This window comes from Zingiber officinale, chromosome 5A (genome assembly GCF_018446385.1).
Source record: "Zingiber officinale cultivar Zhangliang chromosome 5A, Zo_v1.1, whole genome shotgun sequence".
Taxonomy (NCBI): domain Eukaryota; kingdom Viridiplantae; phylum Streptophyta; class Magnoliopsida; order Zingiberales; family Zingiberaceae; genus Zingiber; species Zingiber officinale.
This window is the reverse complement of record NC_055994.1, coordinates 145,793,847-145,810,341: the sequence shown is the minus strand read 5'-3', so window position 1 is coordinate 145,810,341 and position 16,495 is coordinate 145,793,847.

Sequence of the window (16,495 nt, the reverse complement as noted above, 5' to 3'; positions counted from 1 at the left end):
ATGAAATATTTGTCTTACATCCAATTCTAACTTTGCCACGTGCTTTTGTCTTTTTTATTTTATCACCTTGTGTCTGCATATTTCGTTGAATATATGTATGTTCTTCTTTAAAGAATATAAATTTTTTCCAAGCTACTTCATTAGTTTTCTTATTTTTTTTGTCTATTGCTTATTCTTGCACTAAATCTAGCTTCTCATGTATATTGATTATAAAACAAAAATATCTCCTCCAATGATACAAATTTCATCCCAGTTTTTAACTTTCAATCATCATCAACTTGGGGAATATATAGCTGATCATCATAGAGATTTTCTCCCATTAATGTAGAATGTCTAATTCAGAAAATCGAGCAACATTACTGGTGGGAGCACAAACAGTATATCAGTTACTGGCCAACTATAAGTCGAGCGACAATTTTCTTACTTGATTCTTGAAGTTCACTGCAATCAAAATCTCATCCAAAATGTAGTATGCTTGCAAATTTCTTTGTTCAGGCAAGAAATGGAAAAATTCTACATAGGTCAATATGAATTACAAAATGATTATGATAATAATAATAACGATATAAAATCTAGAAAAAAAATTACTTTTTAATACTAGATATGTTGGTGCTATTTTTTAAAAACAGCACCAACGTGTTGTTAATGGTTTTGCAAAACTAGCGCCAACGTTGTAGTTGATTTTTCACCATATTTCAGTATTAATTTTGTAGTTGATTGATAGTTGGGCATAGAAGTTAAAATTTTAAGTATTATTTGGAAGTTTCATATACAATAGTTTTGTTGCTTTGGATGTATTGACCTTTTTTTTTAAAAAAAATCAATATCATGTTTTTGCTGGTTTTAAAAGACTAGTACCAATGTGGTGATGGTAGTTGGTATGGTTTTAAAAGACCAACACCAAGTTGGTGTTGGTTTTGAAAGACCAACACCAATGTGGTGCTGGTTTTGAAAGAAAATTGGCACCAACGTGATGGTGGTTTTAAAATACCAGCACCACGTTGGTGCTGATTTTGAAAGAAAGACAACTCAACATTTGTGTTGGTCTTTCAAAATACCACGTTGGTGCTGGTTTTGAAAAAAAAAAAAAAGTAGCTCAATCTTTGTGGTGGAACCTTAAAATCAACAATTGGAGTTCATAAGAAAGATATAGATTGTGGATTCTAAAACACAAGTAGAAAAAGAAGAGGAGAGAGATAACTGTTGGTGCAACCTTAGGTCAAGGTTGACCTGGTTGACCTGACTCGAGTTGACCTGACTCGAGTTGACCTGACTCGAGTTGTATTTTGATGTTTGACTTAGGAAGATTGTTGGTGCAACCTTAGGTCAAGGTTGACCTAGTTGAGTTGTATTCTGATGGTTGACACTCGTGGAAGAGTTGTATTCTTGATATGGGACAAGAATAGATGTTTGGGAGATTATTGGTGCAACCGTAGGTCAATGTTGACCTGGTTGACCTGATTCGGGAAAGAGTCCAAGTATGGAGACTTGGCAACGGAAAAAGTCCAAGCAGGGAACTTGGCACTGGAAAAGTCCAAGCAGGGAGCTTGGCACGCGAAAAGTCCAAGTATGGAGACTTGGCACGGGAAAAGTCCAAGTATGGAGACTTGGCACGGAAAAGACTTGGCATGGAGAAGCCCAAGCAGGGAGTTTGGCACGAGGGAAAGTCCTAACTGGGATGTTAGGCAGGAGGAAAGTCCTGGTGAGTGAAGCCAGGCAGTGGGAAAGTCCTAACTGGGATGTTAGGCAGGTGGAAAGTTCTGGTGAGTGAAGCCAGGCAGTGGGAAAGTCCTAACTGGGATGTTAGGCAGTATGGAAAGTCCTGGTGAGTGAAGCCAGGTGAAAACCCTAGTGAGTGAAGCTAGGTGAAAGTCCTGGTGAGTGAAGTCGGGCAAGGGAAAATCCAGATGGATCAAGGGTGATCGGACATCTGGTGTTGAGAAGGTCAAGTAGGTCAAGAGAGTGACCGGATACTTGACACGAAGAGAAAAGTCCAAGTGGGTCAAAGGGATTGACCGGACACTTGGTGGGGAGTCTTAGCAGGTCACGGGAGTGACCGGATGCTAAGCATGATGTACCAACAGGTCAAGGTTGACCGAGTATTGGTTTGGACTTGGTTTGGGCAAAAATCGAGCTCTGGATCGATCAGTGGATCGATCCAGTGATACACTGGGTTATCTGATCGGTCTGGTGACCGATCAGTAACCAAACAGTATGCTACTGTATGTTATCTGATCGGTCTGCAGACCGATCAGAAAGCGAACAGAAGGCAAAGAGAAAAGGAGGGGATCGGTCTGTGGACCGATCCACATGCACCCTGATCGGTCCACAGACCGATCAGGAGACGATCAGAGAACTTGGGCGAGTTCTCTGTGAAGAGTGCTGATCGGTCTGGGGACCGATCAGCACAGGTCCTGATCGGTCCCCAAGACCGATCAGAGAGGATCTGGACCGATCAGGCTTCAGCCTGATCGGTCCACGCACTAGCCGTTGCGACCCAACGGCTAGATTTGTGTCTTCTTTGTCTTCCTCGCAGGAGCAGGTATAAGACCGCTACAGTAGACGAAAGAGAAGAACTCTCTCTTCCTCACGAGACTGTGATTTGAGCTTTGCTGAGCTCTTTGTTTCTGAAGCTTCGTGTGAGCTTCCCTGGCTGGTCAGCTGCTGCTGTTCTTCCGTGAAGTTGCTGCTTCGTCAACGGAAACCAGTCGAAGGCAAGCAAGGTGTTTTACATTCATATTGTCTGTATTTCTTGCTGTATTTCTGTACTTCATTCTTGCTGTTGCAAGAGATATTGTGGTGAGGTTTCTCCACCCAGAAGGAGTTCTTATTAGCCGGTTTTCCGGGGACTCATCCACCGACGGATTGATAGGCTTCGTCCACCTTACGGACACGCCGAGGAGTAGGAGTTTATCTCCGAACCTCGTTACATCGACGAGTTTGAGGTTTGATCTTTCTGCTTTCGTTTCTATTCGTTTTATTTCCGCTACGCTAACCCTAGTTTGTAGAAACGCGACAATTTGGGGTCGGCTATTCACACCCCCCTCTCTAGCCTCCGTACGAAGGATCCTATCAAGTGGTATCAGAGCGAGGCCGCTCTTCGACGGATCAACACCCGGGGGAGCACGGGCTAGAGATGGATCTCTATGGAGAAGATGTCACGATTCAACCCTTCTACGAGTCTCACGACAACTTCACATATTGGAAGGTAAGAATGATGTATTTTCTTAGGACTAATATGTTAAATTGGTTTTGTGTACAAGAAGGGTTTTCCCCTCCGATGGATGAGGAAGGAAAACCTATCAAGAAGAAGGAGTGGACGAAAGAGCAAATCCGACAATCCGAAATCAATGATGAGGTAACAAAAATCATTGAATTTTCTTTACCTAATGATATTTTGTGTAAGATAGGAGGATACAATAATGCCAAGGAGTTGTGGAACAACTTGGCCAAACTCCATGAGGAGAGCCCCACTTCAAGCCATGAAGAGGAGCCTAGTGAGCCAAGTAGCTCACATCGTGGAGGTGAGGAATTAGAAGTTGAGGGCTACTCAACATCTAAAGAAGAAGAGGAGGTGAGTTCTTCTTCAAGATCGGAGCACGAAGAAGAAGCTTCTACCTCCATGAGGGATGAAGAAGAGAGCATCCATCCATCCTCAACCCTAGGTAACTCAAACACTTTAAGTTCAAGTAAATTGCATATAATGTGTTTTGAGTGTAGGGAATTTGGACATTACAAGAGTAAATGTCCAAAGAAGACTAAGAAGACTCCACCGGCGCCAAAGATCAAGGAAGTCGGAGTCCCAAAACGCAAGGGCAAGGAGCACGTGGTGTGCTTCCAATGCAAGCGAAGGGGACATTATCGGAGTCAATGTCCGAGGGGGAGGCAATCTCACAAGGACAAGAGACCGAGCACGTCGATAGGGGGAGTTAAGGCAAACCCTAAGGTAACATTTAAGGCACATTCTTGCAATAATAATAAGACTCATGCTAGTAGTTTTATTGCAATTGTCAAGAATGATAAGCATGATAATCTTAGGAATCGATATATGTGCTTAGGAGCCAAGCATGTTAGCCTAGATAAGAACAATTCTAGAAATGCTAACCCTAGAATTAACTCATCTAAGGCTAAGGAAAATCTAGATAGAAATCTCAAATCATCTAGACACATGCCTAGGAATACCTCAAAGAAAAATGATAAATCAAAACTTGAGGTATTAGAGAAAGAAAATCAAGTCTTGAGGTCAAGACTTGACTCTCTAGAAAAGGCTCTTAAGGATTTGACTCTAGGGTCTAGGGGTCAAAAACTCAAATCCAAGGACAAGAAAGGTTTGGGTCACAAACCTAAGTCCCAATTGGTCAAGCCCACTTATCATAATGTTTCATTCTATTATGGAACAAAACCTAGGGCTAGGAAGACCATTACCAAGGTCACAAGGGGAGTCACCCCCATAGTTGACCTTGATGAGACCCAAATGACCAAGGCTTTAAAGCCTAAGAGGGTCATTAGGAGGTTGCTAGGGAAGTTATCCCTAGTGAATATTTAGTGAACCCAATGAGCTCTAATAGGTATTGGGTTCCTAGGAGCATCTTCTCTACCCCATAGATGGGTTAGAGAGTGTCAACTCCGATTAGAAGGGTAGTTAACCCAACTTTGAGGAAATTGACACTCAAGGAGCATTTTCAAGGTTTTTGGGAACCTTTGAAAATGAAATGGAACAATCATTAATATTTACTCCTTGGAAGAGTTAAATGTGCCTAAAGATTGGAAATTTCATTTTTAATCTCAATTGGCACAATTTGGGAAAATCTAGAGAACTCTCGAAAAAAAAAAATGAAACATGCCAAGTTTTGAGGATAAATTTGATCTTTAAGTGGCATGAATTAATCTATAGTTCAAGAAGTGTCAAAATTAGGATTTTGGCATTTTTGGGCAATCTAGGATTAAATTTGAAGTTAGCCAAGTGGTTAAGGATACTTAGATAGGTAATCTAGGTATATTTATTTATGCTAAATCTTGCCATGATTGTTTGCCCTCACATGTCATGACATCATGTTTAGTTTTATTATCATTTGAAATGTCATGATAATGCTTATGCTAGTTTTTATGTCATGATTATTTAAGTTTCAAACTTTATGCCATGACATCATGACATTGACACATGCTTCTATTTATGATATTATTTCATGTCATGTCATCATCTCTTGCATTAATGATCAATTTAAATTGATTTAAGGATAGAAACACAATTTGATATTGAGATCAAATTGATGTTTAGAAAATGCATGAGAATCTAGCCTAAGATAACCTAAACCCATATCTCACATCAAAATTGACTTGGATGTGTTTGATACACCTTAGATGTGTGTGAGATATTAGGATCATGAGTTAGGATCAAGGTGCATAGTTCTTGTACCTAGATGAGACTAATTCAAGAAGGAGGATCATAGGGAAAGCTTATGTACAAGTCATGTACATTTAGCCCTAAGATTGTGGTCCTAAATTAAAGGGTTGAAAATCATTTCAAAATTGATTTGAAAAACCTTGATGAAGTCATTCTAGTGATAGCATTCATCATTGAACATTGTGATATAAAGTTTACTTAACTTTGAACTATTTCAAAGTCTTTTGAACTTTGTATCAAGATTGAAAAATGGAATCTATTTTCATAGAAAACTATTTTTCCTTGATAGTATATGTTATGAGGAATGTATTCTCAAAATTTCATAATTTTTGGAATTTTTTGGAATTTGTTGTGAGTTTCTGAATTTCGGGAGAAGGAAATCAGAACTCGAATCTGTCCAAAGCTAGATCGGTCACTGGACCGATCCAGGGAAGGCTGGATCGGTCTGGGGACCGATCCAGAGGGGTCCTGATCGGTCCGGTGACCGATCAGGCGTGCTGAATTTGCTGAATTTCGACTGGTTGCCTGAAATTTCAGCTCGGGAAGGTGGTGTGTTGGATTTCTAAAGGTGTGAAACTCTCCAAGACATTGTTGGTGCAATGGTCAAGGGGGAGTTGACTTTTAGGGGGAGTTTTTACTCCTAAAGACTTGAGTGATATGGGATTATCACTAAGTTGATTGTTGTGTTTAGTATCAAGGGGGAAATTAAGAGTTTCAATGAAAGGTATGAGACTTTCATTAGGAAGAAACTCTTGACCTTGATTCCCTCTTTTTGATGTGTGTCAAAAAGGGGGAGAGATGTCGGGGGAGAAAGGGAGAATGTTCAAGGAAGAACATTGAAGAACATTGGGAAACCTAAGTTAGGTTATCGGATTAACCTAACTTGATTATGGTTTTGTCAAACATCAAAAAGGGGGAGATTGTTGGTGCAACCTTAGGTCAAGGTTGACCTGGTTGACCTGACTCGAGTTGTATTTTGATGTTTGACTTAGGAAGATTGTTGGTGCAACCTTAGGTCAAGGTTGACCTAGTTGAGTTGTATTCTGATGGTTGACACTCGTGGAAGAGTTGTATTCTTGATATGGGACAAGAATAGATGTTTGGGAGATTATTGGTGCAACCGTAGGTCAATGTTGACCTGGTTGACCTGATTCGGGAAAGAGTCTAAGTATGGAGACTTGGCAACGGAAAAAGTCCAAGCAGGGAACTTGGCACTGGAAAAGTCCAAGCAGGGAGCTTGGCACGCGAAAAGTCCAAGTGTGGAGACTTGGCACGGGAAAAGTCCAAGTATGGAGACTTGGCACTGGAAAAGTCCAAGAATGGAGACTTGGCACGGAGAAGCCCAAGCAGGGAGTTTGGCATGAGGGAAAGTCCTAACTGGGATGTTAGGCAGGAGGAAAGTCCTGGTGAGTGAAGCCAGGCAGTGGGAAAGTCCTAACTGGGATGTTAGGCAGGTGGAAAGTCCTGGTGAGTGAAGCCAGGCAGTGGGAAAGTCCTAACTGGGATGTTAGGCAGGTGGAAAGTCCTGGTGAGTGAAGCCATGCAGTGGGAAAGTCCTAACTGGGATGTTAGGAAGTATGGAAAGTCCTGGTGAGTGAAGCCAGGTGAAAACCCTAATGAGTGAAGCAAGGTGAAAGTCCTGGTGAGTGAAGCCGGGCAAGGGAAAATCTAGATGGATCAAGGGTGATCGGACATCTGGTGTTGAGAAGGTCAAGTAGGTCAAGAGAGTGACCGGATACTTGACACAAAGAGAAAAGTCCAAGTGGGTCAAAGGGATTGACCGGACACTTGGTGGGGAGTCTTAGCAGGTCAAGGGAGTGACCGGATGCTAAGCATGATGTACCAACAGGTCAAGGTTGACCGGGTATTGGTTTGGACTTGGTTTGGGCAAAAACAGAGCTCTGGATCGATCAGTGGATCGATCCAGTGATACACTGGGTTATCTGATCGGTCTGGTGACCGATCAGTAACCAAACAGTATGCTACTGTATGATATCTGATCGGTCTGCAGACCGATCAGAAAGCGAACAGAAGGCAAAGAAAAAAGGAGGGGATCGGTCTGTGGACCGATCCACATGCACCCTGATCGGTCCACAGACCGATCAGGAGACGATCAGAGAACTTGGGCGAGTTCTCTGTGAAGAGGGTTGATCGGTCTGGGGACCGATCAGCACAGGTCCTGATCGGTCCCCAAGACCGATCAGAGAGGATCTAGACCGATCAGGCTTCAGCCTGATCGGTCCATGCACTAGCCGTTGCGACCCAACAGCTAGATTTGTGTCTTCTTTGTCTTCCTCGCAGGAGCAGGTATAAGACCGCTACAGTAGACGAAAGAGAAGAACTCTCTCTTCCTCACGAGACTGTGATTTGAGCTTTGCTGAGCTCTTTGTTTCTGAAGCTTCGTGAGCTATTGCTGTTCTTCCGTGAAGTTGCTGCTTCGTCAACGGAAACCAGTCGAAGGCAAGCAAGGTGTTTTACATTCATATTGTCTGTATTTCTTGCTGTATTTCTGTACTTCATTCTTGCTGTTGCAAGAGATATTGTGGTGAGGTTTCTCCACCCAGAAGGAGTTCTTATTAGCCGATTTTCCGGGGACTCATCCACCGACGGATTGATAGGCTTCGTCCACCTTACGGACACGCCGAGGAGTAGGAGTTTATCTCCGAACCTCGTTACATCGATGAGTTTGAGGTTTGATCTTTCTGCTTTCGTTTCTATTCGTTTTATTTCCGCTACGCTAACCCTAGTTTGTAGAAACGCGACAATTTGGGGTCAGCTATTCACACCCCCCTCTCTAGCTTCCGTACGAAGGATCCTATCAATAACCAACTATTTAGTTGTGACTAAAAATCCTAACTCACTTGGCGCTAGTTGAGGGTTGAAGAAGATAACCTATATCTAGGATTGAAAGTGGAGGAATAGAGGAGTAGAATCGCAACAAAGAGGGTTTAAGGCTTTCGTTTTAGGAGAGAGAGGTGAGCGAAGGAAGAGAACGAGAACAAATAAACTCACACGAAGGAAGAGAAAGATTAAAAAAATTCAAGTATATATATATATAAACTGATTTAATTATGTTGTTTGATCAATAAGATCACCTAACCCAACCTATGTACTCAGCTTGATCATCCTTACCAATTCAATTGCACTACTTGGCTTGACCTATCATGTAGCTAGACCAATTTGGCCAACCCGTTTGACCCAGTTGGTATGCTTAGTTAGCCTGGCATGATTAACACACCAAGTCCATTTGACCCAACCAACCCAACTGGTTAACTCAAATCATCTTATCCGCCCAACCTAATTAATTTGCTTGACCCACCTTGTCTTCTCCCAACTCATTTACTTCGATTGTCTTGATAAGGTAAACAACTTGACTGACTTGAATGGTCTATCTTAGTTGACCAATTTAAATGATGCATCTAACTTGATCAAGTTAATTGGTGTATTTGGCTTATTTATTCAAGCTAGTTCTACTGCTGATAAGCACCGGTATATCATATTAAGACGGTATCAAACTTAATTAATTTATCAAACACCTCTATATTAATATAGTATAAAGATGACTCAAATTATCTCCCAATAAAAGTAAATGTTAATTTTAGAATTGTGTTATTTATGGTTTTAAATTTTTGTTTTAATTGGGGATTTGAGTTTGAGTTGCTAAGATTAAAAAACAAAAGGCAAAGCACTGATCTAATCTAACCTAAATTATCATGGGGATTAAAGAAAACCCAAAACAAGCATTAAATGATACAATTCAACGATCACAAGCAATACGAAAGAAATCAAACTAACACATCATAAAGGTGATGTTGTCCGGAACTACTGAATGGGTGATTTATGGCCGGATTTGATGAAGGTTGCGGAATCGTTGGAAGGAAGACGGATGTGGAGTTCTTCTCTCTTCTAACATGAAGAAGGGAAGGGGGAAGTGAAGGTGCGCCGTGGCAATGAAGAAGATGTGAAATCCGAATGTTGGCAGTGGTGACAACAATGATGGAGATGGCAGGAGCCTCTATTCGTCTAACTCAAAGAGGAGAGGGGTGTCGATGGTGAGGAAGAGGCAAGATCCGGCGGTGATAGTGTAAGGCTTCTAACCCAAAGAGGGGACCCTTTGCTCTCTTCCCTTCTAACCCTAAGGGAGGAGGTGGAGGAGATGCACCGACGATTGAAGAGGAAGGGAGGTTGGTGCGATGCAGGATGCAAGACGGTGGCTTTCTAGACGGAGAAGAGCGGCATGGAAAAGAAGGGGTGTGAGAGAGCAAGATGATGGTAGGGTGGCGTCGGTGGAAGTCGGCCTGCGATGGTGAAAGATGGAGATGGTGTCGCAGGCGGTGGATGGTGAGGCGACAATGGAGAGAAAGTGGAAGCATTGGAGATTGAACAATCAAGCGCCCAAGCCCATGTTCCTTCATCAAAGAGGAACCACATCCAATTGAACTGGATTGATTTAATGGACCAAGTTGGAACAATCTCAAATTAAACCAAACTTCATTTGAATCAAAACTTTATGGAAACTTCGTGAATAAGCAATTTTTATTCCCACCTACTTATCTATCATTTCTTTCCATCTTTTTATCATCGTTCCCCTTTCCTTCCCTCCCTGTTTCTTAACATTGATTGCATTCTTAGCTTTGGTTGTATTTCCAAAAAACCAAACTAAAAAAATTCCCATAATGTCCTTCTCTCCTCTAAAACAGGACTTCTTCTTTATAAATGACTAATAACAATTGGTGGACTACTTTATGTCTCACGTTTTTTTAATTTCAAACATGGATTTAATCTCCACTCCAATTAACTCCACCCAGTCTAAAGCAATACTCCACCCAATTCAAAGCAATGCTCACCACTCTCCCATCTCCATAGTCACCCCCCCCCCCCAAGCTCCCCCACACCACAGTCACGCTCCCTTTCGCCCTGCATACTCCCACCACCGAGATCTCGCTCATTGTAGAGGAAACTACAGTCCCTACTGAGCAAAGTCATCTCCCTCACAGTAGAGGCAACTATAGTCTCCATTGAAGAGTTAAATGGTTAGTTCTTCCCCATTGAGACAATGCCTAGTGGAACGAGGACTTTAAGAAGATCATTATTCTCGGCTTACTCAGTCTCTTGTCGGCGACGATATCAGTTATGCCAGAGTCGGTGGATGAAGATAAAGTGTATTTTTTCAGTATCAAACGCGACTTAGTATTAAGAGTTATGATAGCAAGTGCATATTTCCTCATGCGTTCTTTCCGTATCATGCCAACACCGCCAAAGAAAAGATGAAGAATACTATAGTGCACTTCATCCCTTTATATCTTGTTGTATTAGTAGTATTATGGATGATATTAATGTTTTCATCTTCTCAATTGGAATCAAAGTTGCAAACATAGTAATGTTGTTATTCCTAGGCTGCTATTTGACTGGTGACCTATGTAATTTGTTAAAGTTGATTAAAAATCCTATGTAACTCTTTATTAATCTAATGTTAGCATATATCTTTTATAAGAATTTCTCCCGTCGATTGCCTAATTGTTGGGGTGAGCTGCATGGATCTTATTAAATATCCTACTCTTTATTAATCTAATGTTAGTGATACGACGTAGACTGGATGACCCCAAGAATATTGTGGGACCAATAGTCAAGGTAATGTAGCAGTCAAAAGTAAAGAGGAGGTAGTAGTCCCAACTCTGACTTTCTCCTCAAGTAGACTGCCTTCCTTGCTTCTTGTCTCTCGATCGCCACACCCATCCTTTTCACTCTATCAGTGTACTCTTCCATAACTTTTCGTCTCTTGGATGCACAGAGCTCGTTGACTAACTTCTCGTACCATCCTTTTCGTCCGTTATATCTTCCGCTCGACTTCTTGTGTTCCTAAGCTCTTGCACACTTAGACACAAGGCATCAAACGCAACAGGACTCAACTTAACTTGGTTGACCATATCAAACTAATCCAGAGTACTTATAATCTCTCCCTGTTTTATGTGCATCAATTCAAGTTAAGTTAGGGTTAAACAAACAATAACATATTAAATTTTACAATTTAGTACAAAGTAAATTTATACCTAGGTATGTGGCCACCACTTTCGACTATCTTTTCATACTTCATGAGAAGGTCCGAAGACTGCAGCGCGTCTTCGAGTTCTAACACCAAGTCCTCTCTCCATCAAAGTTCCTGCCCTCATCATCGGCTCCTCAGTTTGACTCAGTTTCCTTATGGTGTTACGCTACCTTAAGTGCACGATTACGTCGTCAGTAATAAAAGATATCGAACCCACAAGGATTGTTGATTAAGCATTAATTGAATTGGCATGATGAATTATCTAGACAATCGAAGGTTGGTTGAATGCTTGTGAGCTAAGGTTGAGAGAAAGAGGAGAAAAGTGAGAGAATAGAGAGGAGAAGAGTGTGAGTGTAAGTGAATAGCGAGAAGGAGGAGCTGGATGGTGGAGGATAGATTCTAGGATTTTGATTTCATTATAATGTTAGTTAATGCCCCTATGCATTGTTCATTTACCTAACTTCATGCATACACTCATATAAGGATTCAACTAAAGTTACCGGTGTTGGTGCGGGAAGCATCCGACGATCGAACCTTAGTTTTGATAATGGGAAAGGATTTAAAGTTAAGTTTGTGTGTGATCTAATACGTTTGAATAAGTGTTTCAGGAAAGTCCTAGCTGCGGTTAGGCAGGTGAAAAACTCTAAGGGGTGGTAACCTTAGGTCCTAGGGGGTGGTAACCCTAGGTGGAGGAAAACCCTAAGGGGCGGTAACCTTAGGTCCTAGGGGGCGGTAACCCTAGGTGGAGGAAAACCCTAAGGGGCGATAACCTTAGGTCCTAGGGGGCGGTAACCCTAGGTGGAGAAAAACCCTAGGGGGCGGTAACCCTAGGTCCTAGGGGGTGGTAACCCTAGGCGGAAAGTCCAGTCGGTCTGGAGGACCGGACTGGCATCAGGTAATCTCTCCTGAGGGGAGTAGGTGAGGACGCGTTCCCCGTAGAGGGAACAGTAGGCGTCGGGTCGACCTAGGGTTTCCGGTTGGGAATCCGAAGTCAGACTCGGACAGTCCGAAGACTGTCAGTTCTTCGTTACTATGTTTTATCAAATTCTAACACTGTCTTGCAGGGTATTTGCTCGGACTAACCTTGTTTTGCAGGAGAGGAACCTGCTGGGAAAAGGTGCTTCGGGCGCCCGGAATGGATCCGGGCGCCCGGGACCAAACTTTATCCCCTGCCGCGACTTCGCCACGTGGAGCATCCTGGTTGGTTGGCCACGTCACACTCCAGGCGCCCGGAAGGGATCCAGGCGCCCAGAATGTCATATAAAAAGAGGGTCGAGGGTGCAGCCAAAGGATAAGACATTCGAAGCTTTCTTCTGTGAAGTGCTGCCAACGAGACGACCTTGAAGCGCTACTACTCGACGTCGACAACCCGAAGCTCAGACTCTTCGATCTTTTGTTGTCGGTAATAGTTTACTTATTGTATTAATTGTAATTCAAATTGTAATCTTTCCGATATTATAGTTGTTGCCCATTGAAAGCGGTCAAGGACCGCGGACCTTCGAGTAGGAGTCGTCATAGGCTCCGAACGAAGTAAAACATCTACGTCTGTTGTGTTTGCTTTTACTTTCTGCTGCGTAACTCTTTTACGATTTCCGAAAAACGTTAAAATAGCCACGAGCGCTATTCACCCCCCCCCCCCCTCTAGCGCTTTCGATCCATCAATTGGTATCAGAGCTGGGTCATTTTGAATCGGTGCAACCACCATTCAAAATATTTTTTCGTGGTATTTTTTTTATTTTCGGAGTCGATTAGAATTTAGCCTCATAGCTATATTCTAATTCTTTTTTCCTCGAATCGGTTTTTTCTCAGAATTGGTGCAACACCACCCGAGTTCGTGATCCATTCTTTTTCCCTACCGCACTACTAAGCCAGGACCAAGTCCCGGGATAATTTTTTGGTTGTTTTTCGCTTTAGGTAAAACTGAAATGGCCCTTCAAGAAGGCTACAGTACTACCCGCCCTCCGCTATTCACCGGAGACGACTTCGGATACTGGAAAGGTCGGATGGAGGCATATCTCCAGACTCACTTTGAAGTCTGGATGATTGTCAAAACTGGATTCGAACGACCATCTGACAGCGCTGGCAAACCACTACCGTACGAGGACTGGGATGCATCTTCGATCAAGAAAGTGGAAGCAAATGCCAAGGCAACCTGCACCCTCCAGTGTGGCCTATCAAAAGAAGAACTCAACCGCGTCGGCCCCTTCAACAGTGCCAAAGAGTTGTGGGAGAAACTAATTGAACTTCACGAAGGGACATCCGACACCAAAGTAAGTAAAAGAGACCTAATTTTTAATAAATTATTTAACATCAAATTGCAGGAAGGTGAAACAGCTGCCCAACTCCATGCCCGGATTCAAGATCTGCTCAATGGGTTTCATGCAATTGGACAGAAGGTCGACAACCGGGACATCATAAGGTATTCTCTAAACGCATTTCCAAGGAACACCTTGTGGGCATCCATGGTAGATGCCTACAAGGTCTCCAAGGACTTATCTACCATTAAATTAGATGAACTATTTGCAGAACTCGAACTTCATGAACAGACTAATGCACGCCCGACCGAGAAAGGGTTGGCTTTGGTTGCAGGAACAGGGAGTTCACGTGAGTCAAAAAACAAGCGGAGAATCGAACCTGAGTCAGAAGAAGAATCAGATTCAGAAGATGACGATGAACTTACAATTGAAATAGTCAACTTAGTAAAGAAGCTCTGCAAAAAGAAGGGCTTCAACAAAAAGGATCTCAGAAAGGCCATTCAGTCTAAAGAAGCCCAACCAAGCTCGAAGGTAAAATTCGAAGTGACCTGCTACGGATGCAATCAGAAGAGTCACATCAAGGCAAATTGCCCGAACCAGAAGGATCCAAAGAAACCCAAAAGAAAGAAGGCATTGAAGGCAACATGGGACGAGTCTTCTTCCGAGGAATCCGACGACGAAGAACTAGAACATACGAACTTTCTCGCCTTGACAGCCCGGGACTACACCAACGGATCCGGAAGTGAGGAATCAGAAACCGAGTCCGAGAGAAGCCACGGATCCGCATCCGTTTCCGAAGGACCAAACCTCTCTGTAAGTAAAAATCGTTTATATAGCTTAATTAATTATTTAATGCATAAAGTAGCTAAGTCCCAGATTCGAATCAAAACGCTTCTAAAGGAGGTAACACTCCTTAAAGAAACGCCAAACAACGAATCCTTAACTGATCAAGTTCAGACTGGAACCTCAACTCAAGTTCAAAAACTTGAGGAAGAGAATTCCAATCTGAAAAGTCAGGTACAGGATTTGAAAACTACCCTAGAACGATTCTCTTTGGGATCCAAGATTCTTGACTTGATTCTTGGAACACAAAGGGCAATCTACAATCGAACTGGACTAGGATATAAAAAGAAATATAAATCTTACCTATCCTTAATAAACAAACCAAATAGAAAAATGGTCCAAGCATGGGTTGCAAAGTCCAACCTGATCAATCAAGTTGGATTTGGACATTATTGGGTCCCTAAGGATCAAATACATTACCTCAATAAATCTTATCGAGGCTATGATCCAGGGGGAGCCAAAACAATAAAAATTCGAAATTAATCTAAAACTCAAATTTAAAAAATTCGAAATTAATCTAAAACTCAAATTTAAAAATTCGAAATTAATCTAAAACTCAAATTTAAAAAAAAATCAAAATTAATCTAATTTAAAAATTTGAAATTAATCTAAAACTCAAATTTAAAAATTCGAAATTAATCTAAAACTTAAAAAATTTGAAATTAATCTAAAACTCAAATTTAAAAATTTGAAATTAATCTAAAACTCAAATTTAAAAATTCGAAATTAATCTAATTTAAAAAATTCGAAATTAATCTAAAACTCAAAATTCAAAATTCGAAATAAATCTAAAACTCAAAATTAAAAATTCGGAATTAAAATTTAAAATTCAAAAATCAAATAGAAGGAGGGTCCAGAATAGCTGGCAACTCCGAAATCTATTTACCCGACAGGGTAACCGAACTTAATCTATCCGAAATGGGTAAACAAGAGTAGATTACCCGGATGGGTAAATAAGGATAGATTAAAAAGGGTTAAATTTTAACTTGAAGCATAGTACTGGTAAAGTTTTTGGATGATAGTACGTTGGGAAAACTTGGGCATCGCATGTCTAGGAAGATATGGCTTCGACCTGGTGCATTTGGCCAAGTGGAACTAACCGAAGCTACCCTTAAATGGATCCTAACTAGTTAGACCAAGGTTTAGTATTAAGCTCAATGGGTAGGACTATTTGAGAAACCTCGAAGGCATGGTTACTTTAATGAGCTCCTTGTGACTCACCATAGCCCAGAAGTTTATCCAAAGAACGCTTACTTGTTGAACCCAAAGCTAAACCCGAATCTAACATAAAGTTAAACAAAATCCTATAAATTGAACTAATTCATCTCACAAAATAATAGGATCCCCTGATTAAAAACATTCATCGGATGAGATGACTAAGCAAACTAAATTTTAAATCTTACGTAAGTTAAGTTAAACATTTTCAAAAATCAAATTAACTTAAACAATTTCAAAATTGAATTAATTTAAAAATAATTCTCAATTAAACATCAAATCACCAAACAAACCCCCATAAAATTAACAAAGATTAGGTAAGATGCTAAATTAGGGACTTACTTCAATCAAACTGTCTTTTGATCCATCAACCACTTTATGTATAGGAATTGGATCAATGGATGTTGGACAGTGGGTGTTCCAGATATATGACTGGAGATCGGTTGAAGTTCACTAGGTTAAAACTAAAGAACCTAGGATCAGTTGCATTCGGCAACGATGGAAAACTGAAAGTAATATCGAACTTAATTCTGATTTTATTATTCGAAAAGTACTGTTAGTTGAAAATTTTAATTTCAATTTATTAAGTATAAGTCAACTATGCGATACTGGTTATTCAGTCAATTTTACCAAGTCTGAATGTATAGTCAAACATGTCGATAATCCAAAAATCATACTTAAGGGCACTAGAAAAGATAATGTTTACACCGTCTATCTACCATCATCCTCAAT